At 40.1% G+C, this 22,574-nt stretch overlaps 1 long non-coding RNA gene across 1 annotated transcript; it reads left to right on the forward strand.

Moving 5' to 3' along the window:
* Nucleotides 1-677: 677 nt before the first annotated feature.
* On the forward strand, nucleotides 678-22,257 carry LOC116675717 (uncharacterized). Its single transcript, XR_004328515.1, has 3 exons — nucleotides 678-741; nucleotides 15,429-15,435; nucleotides 22,247-22,257. It is a non-coding gene; the product is annotated as an uncharacterized LOC116675717 (long non-coding RNA).
* Nucleotides 22,258-22,574: the final 317 nt, after the last annotated feature.

Below are 22,574 nucleotides of genomic sequence, written 5' to 3' on the forward strand. Positions count from 1 at the left end.
GACATAATCTTAATCTAGACTCCTGTGTTTTCTTGATAGCAGAGCACTTGTTGGTTGTGTGATTGCTTCCCCTGCCTATCCTATTTACTTTAGACTGAAGGGAACAAATCTCCAGCTTCTCCTCCTGGTTGCCACACAGTAATTCCTGAGGAGAAATCAAGGACCTTGAAGCGTGTTAATGCTCACATATTGAAGTCTTACAGCATGGTTAAGATACAGTACCTATGAGGGAGCACAGATAAGAAGGTGTGGACAGTGATGCGAAGTTTCTGTGCAGCATGTTTGTGTAATATTGCATCTAAACACTTCAAAGGTGCTGTGACTCATCTCTGGACTTTGCACCTGACTTGTGCTTAGCCAATCTGAAATGTATATATTTATCCCAGAATCAACTCTGGATTAGGAGCATTCTAGAGAGCACTTTAAAAGGAGATTTCTGCACGAGGTTTGGGATGTTTTTCGGTTACAAATCCAGCTGAGTAATATTTCACAAAGTTATTTATGTCTGTAGTAGGAGAGATGAAAAACAGTATACAGCAAGACAAAAAACTATGTGTTAGCCTAACCTAGCCTGGCCTACTCTCAGGTCATGCTCCAAGATATCTGACGGCTACAGCAGAGATCTCAATCACACAGTATGCAACAGCACATGTTGGCTGTGTTACATGCACTGTGTAGAGATGCTAATTTAGATTTTTGTTTTCTGACCAATAGCCGACCCTCGTTAACCAATCATTAACCGTTAACCAACAAGCAAGCAGCGAAGTCTCCGTTCAACAGTCCCGGAGGCTCAGACATACTTTCGCATTCTGCGGAGAGCTGATGACTTGTAGTGGTCACGCAGCGAAGATGTTTCTACATTGTCGTGGACACACACAGGCACTTTCCTTGAACAGCTTGCACAACCGACACAAGTCCACAGCGGTCCGCGGCGTGAGCCCGTCTCCTTACATCCACAAGGTTGTCAGCTGTGTGTCTGCCTGGCATACCCCATGTGTAAGATGATGATGATAGTCCTCATAGATATAGTGGCATGTGTCAAGTAGCTCTCCGCTGTGAGCGCCTTCCAGCAGAGAGCCATGAGCATCTTAAAACGAGACTTGCTAGTGCAAAGCTAGCACCAAAAAGTGAAGTAGCAGTTAATAGATTGCCAAAAGTTTGTTATTAACTTTTTTTATTTATCTTTTAATAATTTATAATAATTGTTTTTAACTATTTAACTGAATTCTAATTGTAAACCAGTTAAAGGGTAACTACAATTTTTTTTTCAATCTGGGCCCCATTTCCCCATGCATTTGTATCTAATAGACTGATGTCATCAAAAATCTTTGAATTTGGTTCATTATTGAGCAAGATCGCAATGATGAGCCGGCGCGAACAGAGCTACAATGTAACCTAATGGGGCAATTGAGGAGCCTTGCTTTTTGTCCAATTTTTTTTTTGCTACTGACAGGCTCGGATTGTTACTAAAAGTGTCTGACAACATTATCGATGTCAGGACATGACTTTTTGTCCGAAGACAGCGGTGAGGAGAGTGAAACGCGAGATGGGAAAAAGGCGTTTAGGTAGTCTGTTGTTACAGAGTAGGCTACAGAAGTTATAGGCTCCTGTTATCTAAAAGATTTTAAATTGTATTGGCTCAATATTTAAATGATTTTGAGCGTGTGGATGAGGTTGTGATAATTAGATGGCCGTCCGAATATATTTGAGCCAGAGTAGGCTATAGTCTATGGATGAAGTATACGGATGAAGAGTGGGTGAGGGAGAGAGAGAGAGAGAGAGAGAGAGAGAGAGAGAGAGAGAGAGAAGAGAAAGAGAAAGAGAGAGGAGCTATAATACATACATGGTTTAGTGTTATCTAAAAGATTTTCAATAAAAACAATGGTTCATATTTGCTCATGTCTCACAGCACAGTTGATTGGAGGGGTAAATCACAACGTATTCTTTGGGCATAAAGGGGCACAGCACCCACGGGAGCACTTCCAAAATCCCGGGCCTCGTAGAATTTCCGCCGCTGCTTGTACAGTGTGTTACTCTAGCTTAAATGACTAGCCTACATGTGGTCATTGAACTATAACAACCTCATCCACACGGTCAAAATCATTTTAATATTGAGACATTACATTTCAAATCTTTTAGATAACAGGAGCCTATAATTTCTGTAGCCTACTCTGTAACAACGCCTTTTTCTCGCATCGCGTTTCACTCTCCACACCGCTGTCCTTGGACTTATTGTTGTCAGACACTTCTAGTAATAATCTGAGCCTGTCAGTACCAAAAAAAAAATTTGACTTTTATTGGACAAAAAGCAAGGCTCCACAATTAGGTTACATTGTAGCTCTGTTCGCGCCATGGCTCATCATTGCGATCTAGCTTAATCATTTTTGGTCACATCAGTCTATTAGACATAAATCCATGGGGAAATGCAGGTTGGAAAAAAACTGTCAACTATAACTGCTGACATCCCTAGCACTGATCTATATTGTGGTCCTAATGGCAGCAAGGCTACACTTTTAATTGGTAAACCACGGGGAGTTTAGTTTATGGTAAAGCAGCTATAGAGCTCAACAGTGAGGTTCTGGAAGAGAAAATCCCCTCCATATTCTGAATCAATGGTTTTCATTATTAGCCATAATGTCGTAACTGTCAGAGGTAGACTTACCCCGATGAGAATGTGAAACAATGGTTTAAGCTCATGTAGAAGCACAAGTCTGCATGATATAATGCTTTTAATAAAAACAAATTATTTGCAATGTCATGGAGAATCATTGTGTAACAGCGATGGCTCTGATTTGTGGAGCTCGCTGTTAATAGGGTTGGGCGGTACTACGGTATTCCGCGGGGTCTTAAAAATAGCAACATTACCAGTTTCATTAAAAAAAATGCAATGCACTTATATAGGAGACAAGGATTAAATATTAAATATAATTTATTTAACGCCTAAAAATGCTTACGTGTGGCTGTCATCACGTGAACATGTGGAGGAGAAAGAGAGAGAGATGGGCTAGGAAAGATGGCAAGTCCCCCACCAAGTGACTTGGTCTTGAAGAACACAACTTCTGCAGTTTGGCAGCATTTGGGGTTCTGACCGGAGCTAGAGGTGTTTCAGTATCAAAATTTGGATACCGCCCAGCTCTAGCTGTTACCATGGGAATGTTTGCTCCACTCACGAATGGCTAGTGAGTTTCTGCTACCACTGAACTCTATATGATCGTTACACAGTCTTGTACATTTTCCTCAATTTGCTTTTGCACCGAATGATTTATCTCATAATTGGTTAGCTTGGGCCCAGGCTTAAAACTCTATAGGAATTTTCTGAAATGTCAATGGAAGCACTGAAGCCATCTAAAAAGTAGGCGGTCACTGTTGAGCTCTATAGAGACTGAAGTCTTATTTGGGACCAATGTTAGCAACTGTTGGTAACTATTTGGTCTACACAGCCGGGCACAGATGTTTTCATTTTTATTTTGTTATTGCATCAGTTTTGAATAATGTAAAGGAAGTATGGTAAAGGAACTGTTTGAAGATCTGCATGCGACAGGCGCCTATTACAGTTTAAGTAAACTTCAAGCCTCTGACAAGTCATCAAGTGATGCAACACTATCTGACATCTTGACCAGTATCACCCTGCTTGGTTTACACAAAAATAGGGTTCACAATACATCTCACAAAACTGCTATATGCTGGCTTTCATACACAGCCAGTACCGAGTGTGCTGATGTTGCTTCCCTGTTTTAATACTGCAGACCCATTTCTCTGTGTCACTCTGCTATGAATCAAAGAGGGAAATGGAGAACATTAGGATAAATCTTTGGAAAAGTTTTTATGTACAGTAAAGAAGCTGTAACTTTCTTGTTGCAGCCTTAGTTCTTTGACTTCAGACCACTTATTGCTACTGATTGGTCAGATAGACATTCCAACATGATTTATGAGGCCTTAAATCAAGCCAAGTCATGTTTAATTCATTAGCTGTCGGGCTAACTTGCGGTTTAAGCTTTTAAGATTTGTTCACGTTTGTCTTCCTTAAGCTATTGCCTTTAAAATATAGTAAGGCAGCACATGTGTACCGGGAGATATTATAACAGCTCTGATACATGAAAAAGTATTCAACACAATTTGGGCATGTTGGTGATGCTAAAAGCACTTCGAACATCGTTATCATCATCTGACCCATAATCACAGTGAGGATCACTCTCTCAGGCATTATTGCTATAATAAAGCAACAGCTTTCTTTTTTCTTCCTCTCACATATCCACAGCTGCATATATGTATTGGCTGGGGGATAAGAGAGAATGGAATTCCTCCTTTGATTTATATGATGGACCTGATTTTGACCCAGTCCAACTGCTGGAAGCGCGCCATCACACCATTCAGTTATCAGTACAAGCACTTGAAAGTGACCAGGCAACGTTTTACGCCACGTTTGGGTCACTCTGGGCATTTAAGGAGTCTTGTTCAGTGTATGAGTAAGCATGTTATGCACGCATGTACTCACAGCTTCATTTATTACGTCTTAGCATAATGGCCACAAAGCTGAATTTATTAAATGCTATTTCCAGTAAGTTGTGTTCAAAAAATGTACAAAGTGTATGATTATAAAAAGTCCAGCCAGAAGCCATCCCAACTCTGTATGTTGTAAGTAAAGTTACATTGTCATATGCTAGATACAATGGTAAGGCAAGCTGAGATGAAGATGAAGACTCTTGGAAAGTGAAGAGTACAGTAGATTCTCCTTCTTTTATCTCTAGAAGAGCTGTTAAAACCTTCCAATGACCACTTGTAAAATGTCTGCTGATAAGCTGTGTAGTAGTTGGATGAAGCAGAAAGGAAATCTAGAAATAAATAAAGTGGATAAGCTCCATCTTTGTCCTACAGCCGATTGGGTACCTCTCATGACTGCATGATAATGCATTTGTCAAGGCTTGTGACCCAGTTGGTACAAAGAGGGAAATTACGTCATTTGCAAATATGCTTTTATTCCATGATAGTGTATAATTGTACAAATAAAATGAGATTATCGCCCTAGTCCTCCACAAACAGCCATGCAGCTTTATAGGGGGGGGGGATTGGAAGAGACTGATAATTTGCCAAAAAAACCCGTGGCGTGGAAGCATGTACTCAACCTTGGGCCCAGGTTATTTTAAGAAAAGCCAATCTTTGATCAGCCAAGCTGAAATGGCTAAGATAAGTGGGAGCTACATCTCGCGGCAGGACCGCGCACCAGTCTGATATTGCTATTTCCTCCCTGGTTTCTCAAGAGCGGTAAATAGCTGCTGCCTTCACCACTCCCCCCACTGCATCTCCTCCCCTCCCCCTTATCTACTCCCCACTTTCTTCTGGAGATCTCTGTCACTTTAATCCACAGAGTCTGCCGCTGGTTAACAAGGAAATCCTGTGTCAATTATCACCAACCACTTCCTGCTGGGAGAGCAACGGGGAATCAAAGGGGCCTGAGAGTCTTTCACACCAGAGAGAAGCAGTGGGCCTAATTAAATGGCCCTTGTGTCCCGCTGGCTGCCGGTGGCCGCGTGACAGATAGCCCAGCCCAACGATAACCTCCTTCAGCCGATGATTGTTTTGATAAGGGAGCTAGTAGGCACTTTGGGTGCCCTAAGGTTGGCAGATTGCGATCCAGGGTTCCAAATTAACTCACATCCAGGACGCAAAGGTTTATGGAGAAAAATGATGGCTAAATTCTTTGAAATGTATGTAATAATAATGTAATGTGGGTATAACAAATTCATGTTGAAACGAGATCCAAGCTGTTAGAGCTTTAGAGTACAACATGCATTTTTTGCACCATAAGCTTTCACAAAAAAAATTCAGTCTCCTAAACTACAAGTCATTAAAATTCTGGTTTCATAAATGTGGGAATGTGAAGCTGCGATGCATCATTTGCACACTAGTGGGTGAAGCGTGCATATTAAGATTTGATATGGCATATTTTATCTCGATTCTCAAAACCCCTGCGTTTTGGGGGAAAAGGTGGTTATTTGAAGCCCAAATATGCAACGCTCAAAATGACAATTCACTGACCACTTTCAGGTGGGGGTCTGTGAAAGCACAACTTAAGGTTCAAACTGCTTTATATCAACTTTAAACATCATATGGGGTCAGCCAATCACCAGCCTGCCTGCCTTGTAGTTGTCATTTCACTCCTAACTGTCACTTACAGGTATCTTGTGTCGCCTGCATAATGTCAGATTAAGTTATCACTCACAGTCACTGCCAAAAGTAGCTCTTTCTGTTCATTAAAAAGTTACCTTCTAAAAACTCACCAGAATTATCATTTCAAATAGTGCCTGTATGAAATATGTTTCCCAGAGATTGGCTATGGATTGTGCATGATTGATAGAATAGGTAATTTGAGGCTCAGGAGAAAATGAATAAACGTGAATAAATGTGTAGAGGGCCTGCACACAGTCAAGCTTTGTGGAATATTTAACATTTAAACAGGCTAAATAGGATGCTGAAATTTTACAGCCAAACACTAAGAACAAAACAAACGGCAACTGGATGAAGTTCATAACAATGTCCTCCCCTCTGCCTCTCTCAGCCTCCACTCCTGTTGGAGACAGCTTGAACCCCCAGTGTGTTGTCCACCTTTAAATTTTCATATGGAGGAAAAGGGCTGCAGAAAAACCAATTTACTAACAGAGCGACATCATCTGTTTGGCCGTTTATCTCTGACACACCACCCCTCAGTCCAGTGTTGACAGTACATGATATTCCATTAATCTGCCTAATGAAAATTTAACCAGTATTATAAACAAATAATTGGCCATTATCCTCTCAAAGATCCCGAATAAATTACTTGGGCGTTTTTCATGGCTTCTGAAAGAAGAAGAAGCCGGCCCCTCCTGATTGATGTTGGAATAAATGCGGGGCCGGCTCCGACGCTGCGAGTGGGTCTCGGCTAAGCCTGTGATTGACTTAATGAGAGTCTTTGGGGTGAGTAAATGTTCCAAATTGCTCAGTCATTAGCTTTTGCTCGGCTGTCTGAAGATACCCCCGGATCTGCAGCGCGGGTCTCTCCTCTTGTACCATTCCGCCTGCAATTACATTTTCATTTAGAGCAAACCTCTGAAGTCCGATAGGCAGGCCCCTTTTCATTATGCTGGCCTCCTTTTTCTTTTTTATCTAAATGGTGTGAAATGTCTCTTCATTTAGACCAATTAAAGTTGAAAAAGACTGCGCTGTAATGAATTATCATACAAATTATTTACTTAATGCCACAATCTCTCTCCCTCTCTCCCTCTCCTCCTCTCTCATCCTCCTCTCTTTGGCACCAGGGATGCACAGAGTCAGGCAGACGGGGAATACGGTGTGAGAGAAGACGTGGTGGGAGTCCACAATGGATCCACTTTGAAATTGAACCTTCCTTCAAAATGATATACATTTTCCTGAGGTTATGGCAATGTCTTGCATGAACCGAGCTCTGCATATGGACAATCGTGACTAATAGAAGAGGATGGGGAACCCAACATCTGAACAAAGGGAATAGTATGCCGTCAATATAGCTCATTTCAGATATTTCATTTCAGGAGATGTCTAAGCTCTTCTTAATTAAGGACAAGCTTATGGTTTCAAATTAACTCATTTAATTGAAGGGACCAGTTCTTGTCTGCAAGACGGTGTGAAGAATGTCTCCAGTCTCCTTCCGGAGGCTGTTGGCTGACACATAAACACTGGGAGAGTTCACAACTATCACAGCAGCCCCATCCATACCTCTGGGAGCGCCTCTCTCTCTCTCCCTCCTCAATGAGAGACACACTGCCAAAGACTCCCTCCATTAGCTTTTCACCAGCAGAACAGCTATTCAGTGCATATTCTCCTGCCATTATTCATGTAAGCAGCCAATGCACCAAATTAGGGTTGTTTTTCACCAGCCAACATAATGGGAAGAGAAATGAAACTGTATATTTTCTCTCAATGTTTTTTTTTTTTTTTTTTAAAGCCAGTCTACTCGAAGCCGGATCGCGCTGGGTAAAGCTGGTGGAGCTGAAGTGACTTGTCACCATGGAGACGGCAGCTTCTACTTCATGCCAGAGCAGTTCAGCTAAAGCCCCAAGATGGGGGGGCAGCAGAAAGGGGCTGTTAGTTTGTCCCCAGCCCGGCCACCCCTGCGCTTACTTCAAATGAGGGGGACTGGCCTGACCTTAGATGGAAGCCAGATTTGTCACCGGAGGCCATATTTTAAAAAAAAAACTCAAGCTGCTGAAATGAAAAGTCCCAGTCTGGATAAATTACTTTTACGTCCTGCAAAGAAGTCCAAAATCTATGGGGGGAAATAAACCTGTGCGAGGTCAGTTTCAGAAGAGTGTCAAAGTGTCGTTAAACTCACTAGGCAATAATCTTAAGTACTCAGTGATTTGCACTAATTGGTATGAAATCACCCACACTGCCTAACTGCAGCTACCGCTTCGGTTTGCTGCATCTGCTCAATGTCAGGGCCGATTCTTTGTGACAGCCTGGAAATACAAATACAAAATTGCCATATGGATCGCCCACCTTTGAGCTTAAGCCACAGGTACAAAGAGGAAATGGATTCTCACCAGAAAATCTTCTCTTTTGCTTTTTGCTTCCTTATCAGCAGTAAAGAATACAAGTGCTATTTGCTGTCATTATCAAGGAACCCATAAAAGCTGCATACTTTCTTGTGCAAAGGAAGCTATTCTAAGTATTATGACATGCAGTGATTTACACATAATGACAGGATTGCTGTTTGACAACTCAGACAAGCAAGTGAAGGGGCGACAGAATGTCACAATATTTACAGATATGTTCATAATACAAAGAAATGTGTTGCCTTTCAGCAGGAGACATGTGATTATAACAGCAATACATTACTGCTGTGAGAGGATACTGTAGGAGTTGGATGTCAAACCCACCTCACTTAGATCTGTAATGGGATAGTGAGTGTGTCCCATAACCACATATGGCTAGACGAGGCTATTTGCTCTCTCAAACATCAAGCTGTCTAAGTAATCATGCCCAAGTACTCATTATGTGCGGCATGCACCCTAATGCATGCTAATTGCTTCTTATTAATCTAATACTTCCATTAACAGAGGTAACTCATTCTGAAGCAACATATAAACAATATAGAAGCCATTTATAATTGTTGATAACAATTAAAAGGAAGGTTGCAGTAATATTAATGTCTGCAGTGGCATTATCTAAAAATGTCCTGATGCAGATTTGAATCCACTTTGATTGCTTTAATATTCTTTAACCACTACGTGTGGCTCTAGTTTACATGAACATAAAATCACAGTTTAATCCTAAGTGCTTTTAAAAGCTGCGTCTTCAGTGGTGACTTTAAGTGAATGAAATAGTCACCTGTCATGAAACGTTTCCGTCTCAGAGCAGAGTCATGACTTGTGCTAAGCAGTTAGGTGACATGAACAGAAATTCTTTATAGACCTGCAGGCTAACATTACCTCCCTGTTACTTTGACACAAAGGGGCTTGTTTCTTCAGTATTAATAACCAAGCCTCATCTAAAAAATTAATTTGAAAACTATGCATACACTCCTGAATAGGAGAGGGTAAAACTATTAATTAAAAGTGGAACAGGTTCTTATTTTAGTGGAAAGTGGAAAAATTATGAGCCTTTGTTAAGGAAGGCCCAGGAGCAAAGCTTTCATTAGCCTACATGCATGGCAAAAGCAATTCATCAACTGTAATTTTGCCTCAATGGGCAAAAAAAGAGGGATCAACCTCAGCATGCTATTTACGGAGATTTATGGAAGTCTGGGAAATGCTAATGTGATTAACATTTATCTACAACATGTTTTCGAGATGGCCCTCGTGTCTACGTTTTGCGTTTAAGATTAAGTTATTGCACTTGCTCGAGAAAAAAAAAAAGAAAACATATAGACTGATACAGGATCTGCTTTGCAGTGCAAGAGCACACAATGATGATTTTTTTTGGGAGAATTCTCTGTAACATTAGTGGAGGATTTCTTACCCCCCCCCCATCCCCTCCCCTCTCTCTAAATATCTCTCTTTATGTGTGTCTGTCCCTAGATGAAGGCGCGGCGAGCGGAGCGGCGCTTTTGTCCTACCGGAGTGTCTCTCTCGAAAATGTGAACTGTTCCGCGGATTAGCTGAGCAGAGATTTATTTAATGCATCCTCATAGAGTATTGTTGAAATCTATTTTGGGATTCGGAGCTTGCCAAGCTCTAAGCCTGGTAATATATGCCTGCTACAGTTTAAGAGAGAGGGTTCACAGACCCTCTTTATGTTGGGATCATATGGATCATACAGAGTCATTGAATATGAAAATATTGAGGGCTGGTAGCACATTTATTGTTTTCACACTGGGGCCCACAAAAGGCTTGGTTCCTTGCCCTCCCTCCTGTCTCTTGATTGTTTGGCCTGTTTAAATATTTGATGTCCTAGAGAATGATTGTGATATTCACCAGATAAGATACTGCACATGCATATGGCATGAGAGGCCCCTATTTAAGATATCGGCTTAAGGTTTCTGAGAGGCCAACAAAGCCATGGATGAAAAAGAGTGCAGTGCATTTGCATTTAAAGCAGTGGGTTTAGCTAAAGCAGAATGAATGCTAATAATGTATCTTATTTAAAATGCTAAGTATTTACCTTAGAATGTATTCAGCCATAAATCCTTATAAATAAAACCAAAAGACTCATTTTTATTCAATATCTGTAATTATGTGTTTGCAGCACAGGATGGTCTATGTAAATTTTATAAAGCATTTGCTTTAAAGTACTTTACAAATTTAGTCACAATGTAAACTGCATTAGACCATTGATCAGTTTCCAGTTGCTGATATCAGCAAAGTCCCAAAGACTGAACCAACAATCCCCAGACTCTGACTACACTTCCCAGCATGCCCCAGGGGGATAAGGTTTGGACCGCTTCTCCTTACTGTGAACGGGTAGCAATGTGACAGAGAGTGACACAAAAGAGGAAAGCCAGGGGGTGTGCAGGAGTGAGGGAGAGGGAGCCGGACAAAAGAGAAGACATGGGCTTTGCACGGAGGACATGATAAAGCCAGGAGCATTATCGTCAGTGTGAAAGACGGGGGCCATACTTCAAACGGGATTTTCTCTCCATGACAGGATACTCCGCTGACGCAGAGCAAATAGCTCTCTGTAGCAGTATATAGCTTCAGGGCTCCTAGGCTTCTTTGTAAATTCAACAAACTACAATGCAATGATAGGATCTCATACAGAGAACCCAGAATGCTCAGTTTCGAAATTCTAGATAGGTAAACATAATCAGTCAGTGGGAAGAAAATTCACAAGTGAAGAATAAAAAATATAAATTGTTGGATTTTATTTTATTTTATGGTTAAGAAAAAGTGGTTCTTCAGTAAATAAATGAGACTCACTTGAAAGCAATACTGGCAACTGATGCATTATTTTAGCTGTTATAAAGATGGCTTTAAGCTTTACAAATATGACTCTTGCAAGGAAGCCACGGGGTTCAATCAATTAGTCTGTGATTATTATTACTTCTGTTGTTATTACTAGTCCCAGCAGCCAGGCTGTTATGGTAACCCTAGACGCGGTCCATACCACTAATCCTTGCCCCTTCCCTAACCTTAACCTTTACTCTCTTAATCAACATCATATTCGGAGCAAGTGGGCAAAATATTTACATGTTATCGCTCGCAGGATTCAGTGAGAATTTGCTTTCACTCTGGAAATTCTTATCTGGAATTGTTTTGTGTGCTTGCATACATCGTTGTGTGTGTGTGTGTGTGTTTACACTATGTGCAAGTGTATATATTCTGTTCAGGCTCCGTTGTTGGATTTTGATCTTTTGTCTGAGTCACAAGGACATTAGGGTCCCAGTAAATTAGAGGAAGAAAGGCTCCAATTGTAGATGGCCTGTCGTGGGTGGTGTAGCTCTGTCTTTATATAGATCTGTCTTGCACATTATTGTATTACTGACAAATAAGAGTTTAGGCTCGGCCTTAGAAGTTGTGGTAAAATTACGAGATATTTTGAGTTAATGAAAGCAAAAAGACAGTAGTACAGCAACCACAGCTAGACAAATTTATATCCCAGACTGTAGGAAAAGCCCTTTTTTATTTTGTTCAATATTCAACCCATCTGTCCTCAATTCTGAAAATGACTATTGAGAAGTTTGATCCAACAGCAAATACAAACTGGACAGCAAGATAAAGGAAAAGCACGAAAAATTTGAAGCAAGCAAACATCACAGTGAGACAAAGATATTTCCTATGCAAAGCTTGCACACAATGTCATGTGTGATAGCGACGAATCCCGTCCAAGTCACACGCAGGGGGGTTGGTGGGGAGACAGAAACGAGGTCGGCTGCCTGCATCTTCCAATGATTCCCCCCTTAGCTTTGATTCAGCTGATCCAGTATCTCGCCATATAGCAAGGGACACAAAGCAGATTTCAGCTTTGGGCTAATCTCATTAAGAAACTCTAACCACCCCTATGAGTAGTGGGGGGGAAAAAGCAACTCATTCTGCACTATACCAGAGCCAAGGCTCAGGGAGGCAGGTGTAATGTTACATAATTAGCCTCTAAACGGTAAAAAGGAGATTATTGCAAATGGCCTACCAGCCAGCACATGCAGTGGACCTGTTCCCTGAAGACTCACAAGTCTACTGAAGCTGAAAACATCCCCGGGGAATTGATGTGTGAAAAAGGAAAAACAGGTTATTTGCAGTAAGTGTGTGGTATAAGGTGGTCAAGACCCTCTGTAATTTGGTCCACTTTAACTAATGAACATGAGTTACATTAGGGTGTAAGTGGGGAATTTAAAGCAAAGTAGTGGATAGCCAGTTTGGGGCAAATAATTAATGCTGCAAGAAAACAGCGGAAAACCGAATTGACATGTAGCTTTCCTCAACCTTTCTTCTCTTTCTTTTAACAGGTGAAAATGTTACTTTTAAATACATAAAAACTGTGTGAGGGGAATGTAGTGAGGCCCAAGTTTGTGCTCCTGCTGAGATGTCCTGTCAACCACCAGCAGGGGCTCTGCTGCTGACTCCTGCACAGAAATGGAAGACAGAAGAATTGATGAAGTCAGTCTGATCCAGGGAGCCCACACCTAGTCACTCATAACCTCAAGACTGGATTACCATGTCAGATTGTTGCCATATGTGGCACGGCGCACCACTCTGGCAATGACAGTGATCAACTACTACCGTTCACCATAACCATCCAACAAACAGTGCTGTCAGAGTTCAAACACTGAACGGACTCAAATAAAGGATTTCTGCAAGTACAATAACCCATATTGTCCAGCAAACATGCTAATTAGAGAAACAGATGACCTGAAAGCAAACATCACAGCAGAGCCAGTTAGGACAATGAAAGAATGGCGGCATTCCTTTGTTGCCGCTTGAGACATGCTGAAGCATCGGTTCGTTGTTACATAAAGTTGTATAACAAATGAGCCTGGGCTCTTTGAACTGGCTGACCACACAAGCCTGGAAGAGTCACTAGGAGAACAACATATGGCAGCAATAAGATGGCCCCGCCCTCCGCAAGACATGTGGGAGACACCGCATTCCAGTGGAGCTCATTAAAGCTAAAAAACAAATCTAACAAACACTGCCCCAGTCTTAAAGGAGGACCATGAAAAATGCAAGACAGACCACGGCAAATGACGCCTGCCGTTACTTCTGTTTATCTATTCTTTAACTTTTTATTATTTCTATTGTCTATTGCTAACAATGCCGAAAATATACAAATCCCAAAGTTCTCATAATTCCATTCGCTCATCATCTTAGGAACTTTAATGAGTCAGTGTGACTGACAGCTGAATTTTCAGACACGTTTTAAAGACAGTGACATTTACCATGGCTTTTATAAAGTGTACAGATGTGGTTTAGAGTTTAAACCTGTCGTTGAATTTGGCTTATTTATAATGCTGTTTGTTCCACCAGTCTGCCCAGTTAAGCTATGAGTTGTCTGTTTGACTTGGCTATAAACAGGCTGTTGCTGACTGTTTGAACTCCTCCTAATACATTAACATGGGCAAGGGTGTGTTTGTTATTTTTTTTTAACCATTTTACTATTGTAAAATGTGACATGATATTCAGTTTGTGTACATGACTTCACAACATGAGGCCATGCCTTATGAGGATCCCAGAGTGTATTCACTTAAGATTGATAAAAACTCAATAAAATCAAATGCCCACCGGGGAGGCAGCTTTCTTGCTGTAGCAGACATCTGGCATGATTATTTTCAGCTCTTCAGCTAATCCGCTCTAAATGTAAACTGAAGAAAAATGTGCCAAATGGCTTTAGAGCAAGACTGAATTTTGGACTTGTGGAAGATTTAAATGAGTTTTATAGAAATGTTAGAGGCATTATTGGAAAACACAGTGAGACAATTGTAATTACTTTTCAGCCTGTCACATTTATAATCATTATCCCACTTTTTAGACATGCCAATTTTTGACTCCTGTTAACCATTGCAGCTGTGGAGAAGCCACATAACATACAGCAGGTTCTTTTTTTCCTGTTTTGATGTGCTTTCATCTGTGTTGCTGGGCGTTAGATGTTTGATATGTAGCGTTGTGACTGGAAACGCTTGAGTCGTGTGCATGCCATTCAGAGGTGGCCCAGTAAAAGCTAATCTACTTGTCAGGGTTGACTGCCAAGCACATCAGCCCACACACTTCACAATATGACTTTATTCATACTGTAGATCTGGGACATTAACTGTCTCTGCCCACCAGAACAACGCTTACGCCCACCACTTATAATGAGAGAAACCTACATTATAAGACTATGCAAGTGACACAAAGCTGATCCACATTCTTTACACCTCACATCTACAACCCCTGTACCTTAAGACTATAACCTGAACCCTGTTGAAACGCATTCCCTTACTAAAACAGTTGTATGTAAAGAATGTACAACAATTCTGTCTATTTTGATATTCATATTCAATGGACTTTGGGAAAACTGCCAGCAGGATGTTTAGACAAACAATCACCTTCACAATGATTCAGTTTTTATGCCGCAGCTTTTGAAATAAAAATGCTTAAGGGCCTTTAATGTGTACAGCAGCTGTATCATTAGGGACATCTCAGATGGCTAGCACCATAGCCAGTACAAACGGTTTAGAAACATAAAGGCTTTGTGATAAATGAGTCAAACCAAAAATGGATTTCATGAGGACTCTGCTCTGACAAATGCGGTGAAAGCTTCCAAGCAGATGACCTGAATCATCTTAAAATAGACAAAACTGCCTATTGCTCCTGACTTGGAACCAAGAGATGCATTTGATCAAGCTTATGGCACATTGTACCATATTAAAAGTGGTTGGCATGATTTATTGAGCTTGAATAATGGTGCCTCATGGGCATTTCATAAATCTCTAATAGGGCATTGACCTCAGTCGCCAACACTTCATAAATCTACAAAATTGGAACTTCAAAACACACATAATATAGCAAAATTGTCTAATATGTTTGCTTCAATTAAAAAAATTAAGTACAGGTCAAACAGGCAGAGTTCGCATATAGATTAAGAGTAAGAGCAATTATTTAGAAACTAATAACTCCTTGATAAAGAAGAAAGGACACACAGACATCTGCAGTTGATTAAAGCTTCACAAATTTACAATGAGGCGGAAGAAAGATGTCAAGTTTTCACACTAATTTAATACAGGGTCTTCTTGACCCAGCTAATATGAGAAGGATTCTTTTGCGTAACATATTGTAATGATAATTTTAACTCTGAACCACAACGCTGAAAAGCTGTCACAGAAAGGGCCGTTGCCAGATGGAAGAAATACCACTCTGGACTGTATTATCGTGAGACAATATGAAAAGAACAACGTGTCCAAAGTTACAATAGCAAAGCTATTCAAATAAACCAATAAATAAATGAGAGTACAAATGTGTATGCCTCAGGGCTCAGAGAGGATCTTTCTGCCAAGTCACAATCTCAATCTCAGTTGGTGCACCACAAGGGGCAGTGTGCAGTGCTGTAACACAATTAATTCACTGCAGGGGTGGGCTCACAGAAATCAGTTAAGGTTGTCAAGTGTGTATTGCCCCATTTTTCCATGTTGGAGGATAATACAGGAACAAGTAATACAACTCAAACCGCTGAAACTAAGAAGTGCTTGAGTCATTTAACAGTGTAACGATCAAATACATCTGATCCTTCATGTGATACGTACATGTCCATAGTTCCCTATTCTTCAAGGAGGAGAGTGGTTTTATCGCAAAAAAAACCTCTAGCAGCGTGCCTCATGTATATCTTAAAAACCTAAACAGTAGTTGTTTTTTATCTTTAGCTTGCACTATTAATTTGATGTTTTTAGGACAATATACTGTACTAATATTAAAAAGAAACCTGAGCAATAGTCCATTAATTCCAAAATGGCAAACTATTCATTTTCCAGTTGCCATTAAAATGGGCTGAGAGGAATGCTGAATATTTTATATGACCAATTAATAGCTTGTTAGTGGACGGATTTTATTTAAATTAAGAGACCGTCTTGCTCTCCCTTTTTAATTTTCCAGATCAGATTGTTTTAAAGGAAAGGATATAAGTTTTTGCAGGTACTGACAATGGCAATGTGTGTGTGGGGGGAAGGATTTGTGTATGCTCATGGTGTGTGTGTGTTTGTGTATCTATCTATGTGCCATGCATTTCATATTTTACATACACAATCACTGTTTTAATGTTACTTAAGCGACTGACACACTGGTCATTTTTATTCTTTATTTACATTCATATTTTCTATATTTTAATAAAATGTGGTACTGAATGAAAAAACAAATAGGTCTGCATTATTTTTAACAGAAAATACAACCTTAAATTTTTTCATAAGGTTACCTGTCCCTTTCAGTATATTAGTATAATTAGAAAACATTACTGACTTATGCTAGATCACATTACCTTGATTACAGTTTTTTCCTTATTATTTTTTTATGATTTTATTATAATAGAAAATTTGTTTTAAAATAACATACTCAAAACTGTATATAGTATACTAGGCTGTATTAATTATCCAGCAGGATGGTGCCTTGCTTGTTCATTTGTGGAATTAATGTTGGGGTTTAGGGAGTGTAGGTTAGTTTTTCATCTATTTAGAGTAAAGAAACAACGTGCCAGCTGACCCTGTGAGGGGGCTGCAGGTTGAGGAGAGGACGGGGTAGAAGCTGGGGGGCTGTGAGGGTGTGGAACTTGAGAGCACAACCTGAATCACTTTCAATCTATGTACTAAATTGATGGTGATGAAAATAAGACTCAGAGACACAAAAAAACACTTGTTTGCAGATGAATGTCTTGAATGGAGTATTGTGCGGGTGCTCTTTATCGCTGGCCTCACATTGTGCCTCGGCCCTCACCTGAGACTAATGCTCAAAAGATCCTAAATGCACACTGACTGGGCTAAGCAGCACAGATGAGACAAATTAAAAACAACAATTATAGTTTATTTCACAAGGAATGTTCACTGTGGGTTTTTTGTAATAAACAAGTAAGCCAACTTATTGGGGGGAGGGATCATACTGCAACACAGTTTGTGTTTTTCCACAATGTCACATTTAGGCTATAATATTCTCCGGGAGAATGAATATATTTGTTGACTAACAGCATGGATAAAACTCTTAAATATTCAGAATTTTTAATCTGGTTTAACATTTCCACCCGTTTTATGCAAATTACAGTCTATTAGCATAATCTCATTTGAGAATACATCCTTTTAAAGTAAAAGATTATAACCTATTTTTTTAAACACATATAAATCAAATGTTATATTGAAATGGTAATGTTTTAAAGTCTGTGTGCTCTGCAGAAAAGAAGTGCATTTACATATATACTTTTTTTTGCATTAGTGGCTCAACACTACATGAAAGCTAAAACCTCCATGAGGGAAAACATCCAACAGCTTAAATGTCTTGGCAAACATGAAACATCCATTTAAAGACCGACAATAAACAACTGTACATATTTCCTTTGTGTTATTTTGCCCAACATATATGTCTACCCTGTTTCTCATACTTTTCTGATACCAATACTGTTGACAAGATTAAATCATTTTTTTCCTGGAGAGGGAGGAGAGAAGAGGAAAAGGTAGGACATTACCTCCAGGCATTTAAGTGGAAACAGGGTCTGTAAAAGCTTCAGCGAGATATTGGGATGGATAAAGACGTAAGAAAGAGCCATTATGCTGCTGAGGTGGGGGGACTCTATCTCCCTCCGTCCCCTCCTCCTTCCCTCTTTACGTCTACCTTGAACTTGGAAGGAGTTCAGCAGGCCTGAGCCTACAGTCCAGACAGGGCTCTGGAATGCGAGTGCGGCCACTCAAGCCCGTCTGACCTGCCACCATACCAGCTCCATTTCACTGGGCTAACTTACCTACTTCATTTACAATGGGACTTCAACTTTATCTTCCCTTGTAACACAACATTAACTGCCAAAGAGCTGGAAATGCATTATCAGCCCGCCCCAAAGCTTGGATTGCTTCCCTCATAAATAAGATCATTATACGAGTGGTAATCCCATTAAATAGATCATTTTACAAATATCTAAATCCAATTAATAAAGTGTTTTCAGAGGGGGTGCAGCAAACACTGCCTTTTAGAGAGCTGACATGCTGTGACTTCAGTTCTTTGTTCCTCACTCCCTTAGTACCAAGGGTGATATTAATAAATACAACCCCGAGCCTGATTCACTCTTTCAAAGAAAACTGGGATTCTGTTTTTGCTTGTTCTGGTAGAATAAGAATTAGGTGAATCGTCTATGTTTATCAAATTAAATTCATTATTTAAAGTAAATTTTACTATGGGTTTGGAGATCCCCCAACAAAAATGAATCTCTTTCCTAACCTTTCATCCCAGTTTGTATTGCACTTGCTTGCATAATGTGCTTAGAGGATGCCCTTATGATGTATTCCCATAAAAATCCTTAGCTGGACTGGGCCGCATGAGCTAAAAGCTTTTAAATAATTGCCAGATGGTTTAACAAATTAACCATTTATGGAATTAATCCAAACTAGTTTCCTAAATCATTACCATAACTCATCAGTGAAAGTGCCCTCCAAGCGCCCTTTAACTTTTAGACATGTGTTCCTGCACTGACCATGTCACTTTCTCTGGACCATTAGCCAGAATATTTGAAAGACAGAAGACTATTTTACTTATTAATTGCCCTTGCATAAACTAACCATCTGTGAGCAAAAGAGGCATTATAATCCTAAAGTAGATGCCCCTCAAGAGCTTGTGCTTTTTCCGCTGAACTCCAGTAATAAAGTGCATAATCCGATAAAGGATGATATCCTAAGCTTTGATTGCGCCTGAAGTGGTTGTTTTACCTTTGTGGAAAGTGTGTCTGGCATGGTAAGAATGTGTTTGTATCTTTTCATGGTTTTTAATTGCCAGCTGAAGCTGTTAGGAAAACACTGCTGTGGTAAATGAATTAGAAAACAGTGCCCCTGGGTGATGTTAACACGCTGCACTCTCTCATCCGAAGTGCACGTAAGGCAACTGCCAGTGAATGATCTATGTGTCATTTATATGGCTGTTTATGGTACGGAGTGAAGGAGACCACAGCTCTAATTATGGTTTTGAATGTGTCTTTCACTATCTAGATAACTCCTCTGTCTTGGGAGTTAACTTTCATAACTCCGAGATTAAGTCACATTGGCAACAGTTTCTACTGCACTTCAACCTGTCAAAGAAATCACAAAGCCAAACATATGTCTGTATCTGCACATGTAATATCATTAGAGTGAAAAGCTTTTTTTAAATTCTTAGAAGCTCCGTGTGTTCAGAGCAGAGAGGGAGAAGCTTTTAGTTCTGCAGCAGACTACAACTCAGCATCCTAATGACAGCATCATTAGAAGTATCATAGCAGTAATTATTCTCCTCATCTGAGGGCAAGCCTACAAAGAGTGGCTGGTAAAAAACTGAAGGCTGAAGCTGAGACCAGCCTCCCCCTCTTCCACTTTGCTTTACCCTGTCTAATCTGTCTTTTTCTAATGAAGAGGAGGAAAGCGAGAACAGTAGATAGAAAGAGATGTCAAGATTGAGGTCGGTCGCCCCCCTTGCAGGGTCAAACTCGAGGGGTTAATACCTGGTGTCCGACACTGCACATAAACTCCGCTGAGCTCATCACACTAATTAAACAGACACACATCCTCTCGGAGCTCCGATGGCCAATCGCTGCCAGCTAAAAAAGCAGTCCATTCATGGAGGTTGGCAGGGTGTGCATGTGGGGTGGGCTAGGGAAATGCTACCTGCCCTTCCTCAGTTTGATTAATGTGAAGAACAATGGCGCTCTTGTGGCCCGCCAGCCTCACTCCACTTGGTTCTGGTTCACTGCTCGAGGAGAGGGGACTGCATGTTCCAAACTCGTACCCCCAGACGAACCACCACCCAGCTTAACAACTTTCTCAGCAACTGCTGTCTCCTCAACACCCATCTTCTCGTCCTCAGGCTAGTCATGTCAAAATGCAGTCCAAACAAAAGCACAATGTTTTAGAATGTATGTCATTAAAATATATCTTCAATGACCTCAGAATTGTTATTGTGGTAATATATGTGATTACGGTTTTCTCAAGAGATCACTTGTGAAATTGTAACGTAGACTTTCTATAGGTGGATTGTCCTTTGCTACTCAACTGTCATTTATGTCAAAGAAACTGATACTTTAAAGTAAAACAAATAAATTCTTTGTTCCACAAGTTTTTCCATTAAAAAAAAAATTATACTGCAGCTGATTCACAAATGTGTTATAGCAGTTGTGTCAGGAAGCAACAAAACGGACCATTATTTATATAAAGATGTTCATGGATTATTTCTTTTCACAGACTAACAACCCTTAAGTGGATGCATCACTTGTAAGTTAAGAGAAGTCAAGCCCTTTGTTTTGATGTTTCCATTAGGTATTAAACTACTGTTTTCTGGATAGCCTGATCTAAGTTTTATCCTATACATCTGACCATCTTTCTCTCTTTCTTATGGCATGAAGAGTAACTGACAGCTGGCAATACAGTCAAGGGATAAAGACCTCAACGTCATTTCTCTGAGGGAGTGACAGCATAATGTTACGTGTCAAAACTTGGGCAACATAATTAATTGCAGCACTACCTGAACTCACAAAGACTTGTAGAGCTTTCCCAATATTTTGCCAATACTCTCTGCTTCGGCTTTATCCAAACAGGGAGACAAATTTAGCCACCTGCGTGTCTCCAGAGCTTGACAACTCATCTCACTTGCAAATTGCAAGCATTTTACCCCCCTACAAAGAAGTCCGTAGAGGGTAGCAAGCTTCTCACCAGCCAAGGCTTGATAGGTCTTCACGCGGCTACGTGACACTTTGAAAACAGTGGAGACATTCCATAATGCTGCAGGCTGGAAAAGGAACATGCAAAGTCCTAATGATGATAGTCCTTATGGCCAAGACCAAAGTGTTGGTCACACACTCAGAGATGTTTGGAGAAGTGCTTCACGATTATTTGCATTTAGCATATATATGAAAAACAAACAATGACTTTTGCGTTGAAAGGCATGCAGTGAGGATTATGAACTCAGGTATGTTGGTTCTCTGTAAGATAAGGAACATAGACTAACTATTTGTCTTTAGCTTTCTATAGCTGGTGACAAGCACACACATATACAGTTTGAAGAACTTTATACACCAGCTGAAAAAGTGGCATAAAAAGTATTTTTGGTATAATGGCAGAGAAGTTACACCAGAAACCAAGACATTTACTTAGATTACCTTTTTATTTTTAGGATAGCATTATCTCGGAAGTAAAGCCTAGTCCACACCACCTACACAACACCTAGATTTTTCCACTGCATTTTGGCCTTTGGTCCACATGCAAACTGCATTTTAGGTATCTGAAAGGGATCATTTGGAAAACTCCTTCCAGGTTGAAGATTTTCAGAAACTCTCTCTTGACTGCGCTTGAGTTCTGCCTTTGTGTTTTCATTTGGATGGAGATTTTTTTTTTAAACAATGCTTTTGTGGACAGGATTTTTTTTTGAGAATGAAGGAGGCAAAAACCCTTTTTTCAAAAATAACTTGGGTATTTTTGGACTATAGGCCTAAGTCAACTCATATGCAAATAGGCACATGTTAATTGAGAATTAATTTTAATGGAAGACAGATTGAAGTATGTCTGGTACGTTCACACAGAAAATGGTTACCACCAGGAAATGACTGATGGGACTCTAGATGGAGATGACTTAGTACGCATTACAAAAAAAGAGAAAAAGAGAAAGACAGACAGAGAATGAGGCAAGAGAAATTTCAATTCATTTTAGTAAAACTTATTACTTTGTATTTTATGATATTGTAATCCTCTCTACGAGCAATTTTGTAATAGCATGAATCATTATTTATCTCAGATAATTAGATTAAAGGCCTTTTAAATCTTGTCTGGTACAGAATGCCCATGGAGTTTCTCTTTTCACAGTGAAGAAAAACCAATAGATCTTTCCTGCCGATCACTTTTTGTAGATTAAGGGATTGTTATTAATTGGTCAATTGGCTAATTGTTCTTTTTCTTAATTAGTCACTGCAGAGGAATTACGGGCGTTGTTCAGTGACCCACATTTACAGTAATGTGCTTG

This window comes from Etheostoma spectabile, unplaced genomic scaffold (genome assembly GCF_008692095.1).
Source record: "Etheostoma spectabile isolate EspeVRDwgs_2016 unplaced genomic scaffold, UIUC_Espe_1.0 scaffold00002169, whole genome shotgun sequence".
NCBI classification, from domain to species: Eukaryota; Metazoa; Chordata; class Actinopteri; order Perciformes; family Percidae; genus Etheostoma; species Etheostoma spectabile.